Consider the following 5,086-nt stretch of genomic DNA (forward strand, 5'->3'; position numbering starts at 1 on the left):
CTTGACCATGACCTTGGGGATTCTCCCTCCTTTGCCACATGGGGTGAAGGTCACTTGCTGGGATCATCTGAGTATCTCTGTCTTAACCCTTTCCTTTCTATTGTGGGGCCTGGAATACCAGTGCTGCTCAGTCAGCTCTGCTCTCCTGTGGCCTGAGGTGCCACGATGTAGATTCTGTTGCTGAGTTTGCTGGGTGGGTGATGAGTGGGGCTAGCAGCCGGTGACAGGCAGGAAGCTGGACAGGGTGAGTGGGTGGACCCTTCTAGCCTTACTGTAAAGCTCTGCATGGTGCAGTACAAGCAGCCCTTCTCCCAGACAGTTCTCAGGCTCATGGACTGCAGCCCTCACCTGTCCCATCCCCTGCTGGTCACAATACTGCCTCAAAGAAAGCCAGGCAATGCCTGTAATTCCCAACCTGCACCCTCCCCATGCATGATACCAGACTGCAGGCTCTTCTGCCGAGGGGGGTCAAGGTTGGAGAAGAGCCAGACAGTAGGCTGAAACCCTCCTGCAGGAAGAGGCTTGAGATGAAGGCTCTGGACTGTCCCTGAGAAGAGATGAGCACAGTTCTCATTCTGATAACAGCTGTGGGTGAGACCTTGGGCAGGTAACTTCATCTATTGGTTCTTCAGAGGACCCATCTATAATGGCAATAACAGGCCCTTTGCCGTACTCTTTGAATATACACCTGTACCTATAGTTTCGTCATCTCCTTCTGTGTGGGGGTAGTGCCCAATGCCGGGGCTCCTCAGCTCACCAGGGGCACTAGTGCTGGGCAAAGTCTGCTGCTGTCATCATAAAACTCCCTTTCACTTTCATGCAGAGGAGCATAAAGGAGGCAGTTGTAACGAAGGTCATTCCAAGTTCAAGGCTGTGTAGAGCTGGGCTGGCATGGGCCCCTCTCTCATAGTGAAATGGGCTCTACTGAGCAGGAGGTGCTAGGCCATCTGAGCTCACCAACACAGTGTTGGGTTAAGGGGGAGCTGTGACCTTATTGCATGTGGACCAATGAAGCATCACACCAAACTGGGAGCCCCATGAGAATTCACAGGGCCCTTGCCAGATTCCTCCACGTATCTCAATAGGGTGCTTGGCTGTTCTGGATCCCATTACCCATCAATTATTGAAGTGGGGAGTGATTAGAGGCAGGGCTGGCTGAGGGAGAGTGGACTGCAGATACCCCCCCAGCTCAGCATTCCCAAGCCCTTTTCCCTTGTGACTTACAGAGGGCTGCTGCCAGGTTAGCACAAGCTAGAAGAGACAGCAGCAGAGGTCTTGCAACAGATGTGTCTGAGAAGAGCTGCAAGGGCACATCTCAAAGCTCCCCATGCTGCTTCCAGGAGGAGTATTTGCCTCTGGTGGCATTCATTGTTAACCAGTAGCCCTGAAATCAGTATCAGAGGGGTAGCTGTTTTAGCCTGCATCCACAAAAACAACAAGAAATCCAAGCATACCTGTGGTGGCATCAGTCTCATTCCTGGGCCTCAGGTCCTCTATTTAGTCCACTGGACCCACCATATGAACCACATTACCCTTGCTAGGGCAGAAGGCAGTGTCAGGGGGAACCCAGTCCTCACCCACTCACTCCAGGTTCCAGCCCAGGAACCCCAAATGGCTGCTACCCATGAGGGCTGACACACTTCACCCTGGCCCCTGCAGCTCCTCTCATTGGGCCACTTCCCCCAGACACTTCTCCCTGGTATCCCCTTCCTCAAGGGGTAGTCATGGCAGCAAGTCCCCTCCTTAGTTTGGTTCCTTCAGCTGACCAGTTCCTCCAAGTCTCTGGTAAGGCTCCAGGGCCCCCCCCCCGGGTTGGGGCAGTACAACCCCCTGGGTTGCTGAAGCTCCTGTCCTCTTATCATAGCCCTGGGTGGTCAATCCATTCTCCTCACTTATCTCCCAAACTCTCTTCATCACCCACCTTGCCCAGCATGGAGAAGAGCTTATAAAGGTAGCCTGGAGTAGGGTCAGCTGGCCTTAATTGATTTAGGGCAGCCTACTCCTCAGCTGTTCCTACTTTGGTTGCCAGCTCTGTCTCAGCTCTCTTTTTACTCCTGCCTCCCTTCTCCTGTCCCTGCCCTGACACAATACCTTATAGACTAACAGATTTTTTGGCGCATAAGCTTTCATGGGCAAAGACCCACTTCATCAGATACATGCATCTAACAAAGCAGGTCTTTGCCCACAAAAGCTAGTGCTCCAAAAAGTCTGTTAGTCTATAAGGTGCCACAGGACTTCTCAGTGTTTTAGACCCAAGTAAAGACCATTCCTGCCCCCAAAGAGTTCATAGCCCAGAAGAGAAGCCATGCTATGCTGGAAGAGGTTAGCTGTGACATGTTCTCCTTATATTTTTATTTGTACACCTCACCTTGGCCAGGTCAGACCCATATTTTGCAAGTGTTTGAGTCCTTCTGCAAGAAGACTCCGTCATGGTCAGATTCAGCTATGATGTTTTAAGGAATTTACCGGCTGCTTCTTTATCCGTGGAACTTGGTATTACCTTCTTTTCTCCCCCTGGTGCTTAAAGGTACAATTCTTTTGCCTTGCCCTTCCATGATGGAACCACCCACAGGGGAATGTGAATACAATAGGGTTAGAGTTCATGTCAAAATCCCACGTTGCTATGGAGAGTTCAGTATTAAGCTAAACAAGGTCAACCAGCCGCGAGTTTTTTGGCCCCATCTCAAGTCCAGTTGAATCAAATGTGACTCCAGGTAATACGACATGTCACACATTTTCTAGGAAAGAGTGAAATATTTCTTGAAGGCTGGCTATGGCTTTCACCTGTAACCCTTCCCCCCACCCCCAGTCTTGTAAGCTTTGCTCATGGGCTTATTTAAATACTTTTAGTGTCAAATGGTGAATAGGTAGAGAAAAGGACAAGAAGGAAAAGACATAAATCATCCCAAGAAAAGAACGTGTTAGTGGGTATTTTTGTACCACACTCTTTAATTGAATTGTGACTTGGCCCCTCTCCCTCAATCTGACCCACGTAACAAGCCATAGATGTCTATTGATTTCGGATGTGACTATCAGAGCCTTCATAGAGCTATGACAGTGGAATAGGAGAAACTCAGGTCTGTTTTTTCTTTTAAATACGTCTCTGTATGTATAATTTGTGTCAGCTTTTTCTTAGCAGCAAGCTTATATTATAGGAATGCCCAAATTGGCATTGTGTCCCTCTTCTGCCAGCTGTTATACTAACAGATAACAGACAACCCCGACCATGAGGACTTAGTAAAAGACATGAAATGGACAACCAACAAGATGTGAGCGACATAGTGTACAAACAACTGAATATGATGAACTGCTGTGACTTTATACGCTATAAACAAAGCTTCAGTAGGTTCAATCACACCTTATTTTGAGTATGTACAACTCAGAGAAATCAACACAGACAAAATGATAGCCGGATGGACTTTTCTGAAAAGCCAGCTAGCTCCAAAAAATTGTGTGGGATCCGTTGTTATAAACAGACTAATAATGATAGGTCTGATATATCCTGACTGCTTTCCCTGTCAAGTGATTCTCCTCTTAAAACAACCATTAAAAATGAATTTGGTTGAAAAAGTCAATGCTTTTGACATAACATTTTATAAAACCCGACTGTTAAATAAATATTTTGGTGCTTTTTTTAAAAAAAAAATTCCATTTGCAAGAAAATAATTATTCCCTGTTATATTTGCAACCCAAAGATAAAGATGGAATGGTAGATGGAAGGTATTTTTGTTCAAAAATGTATCTGTTTAAATGATATGTTCAAACTTGAGTTTCACTTTACTGTCGAAAAGTCATGTTCTTTTTTTTTAACTTTCTCATTATGAACATATGTGAACTTTCCATACAATTGTTAATGTTCCGTTTACTACTCAATATGCTGCTGCTTTATTTCAAACAGCCACAAGATGGCAATAAAGAAAAAAGATTTGCAAGGCCCAGCAGTAAGAGAAAGTGAGGATGAATACTCAATATTGAGCTCTATACTGGATGTACAGTATGGACCTGGATATGTTTCCAAGAAAAAAACAAGTGAATTTTATTGAGTTTCAGGTATTGTTTAGGGACATAATTTAAGGAGCAGAAATCAGAAGTGGGAAAAGTACCCCAAAAACTACTTGAGTAAAAGTGCAGCTGCTTTCATTTCTGGGTACTTGAGTACACTTAAGATGTCATATTTTTGTGTGTGTGCGTGCGCAAGTGTGTGTACTTTTACTCAACTAATTTTCCAGAGCGACACTGCAGACTTGTACTTAACTACCCCCCACCCCGCCGCCCTGCCCAGCAGCTAAACTTTGACGCAAGTAATTTTTGGGGTACTTTTTCCACCTCTGACAATGGGCACTGAGCTCTGTGAATCCACAGATGACACTATGTATAAGCAGCTATACAAGATCCTATTAAATCCTTTTTTGGCTTAAACTAGGGCGCAGACTGCTTTCTAGGGGGTGGTGGCAGTCCATGGAATATCATTAGCCAATAAACCTCCTTGCAGCAAATTGAAAGAGTGGCAAAGATTTCTCATCTGGGCTATCCTGCCATGCCAAGTAAGAAAACATATTTAGCCAGGACAAACATCCTATAACTGAACACAAAAGATCTGTATGTGACATTGAGGTCAGCAGGTTTGTTCTCAGCTTCAGCAAAACCAAGGAAGTGTATAATGTTGGCAGGACTGTGGCCTCAGGGTATCTCTGCACTGCACATTAAGCCCAGTGTCTGATTCAGGTCTGAGCCCAAGCGCCACTTCTGCTCATACACAAGTCAGTCTGATTCAGGTCAGCAAGCACCAGGGGGGATCAGACCCCAAGCTGTGCTGGGATGAGGTCAAGTCCACACTTGGACACAAGGCAAGCCACAATTTTTGTAGACTGCAGCATGGATGCATGCGCATGGCTGTGAGAGCTGAGTCCAGCCATTATAAACCCAGGTTTACAATGCAGCATGGACACTCAAGTATGAGCTTGGAAACAGTGAGTGCACAAGCCCAGGTCCAACAGAACCAGCCTGAACGTGCAGTGCAGACACACCCTCGGTGCTGGACCAAGATTTTTGTTAGGGATGTGAGTGGGGGCTCAGGAAATGGTTG

The sequence above is a fragment of the Carettochelys insculpta genome, chromosome 17 (genome assembly GCF_033958435.1).
Source record: "Carettochelys insculpta isolate YL-2023 chromosome 17, ASM3395843v1, whole genome shotgun sequence".
Taxonomy (NCBI): Eukaryota; Metazoa; Chordata; order Testudines; family Carettochelyidae; genus Carettochelys; species Carettochelys insculpta.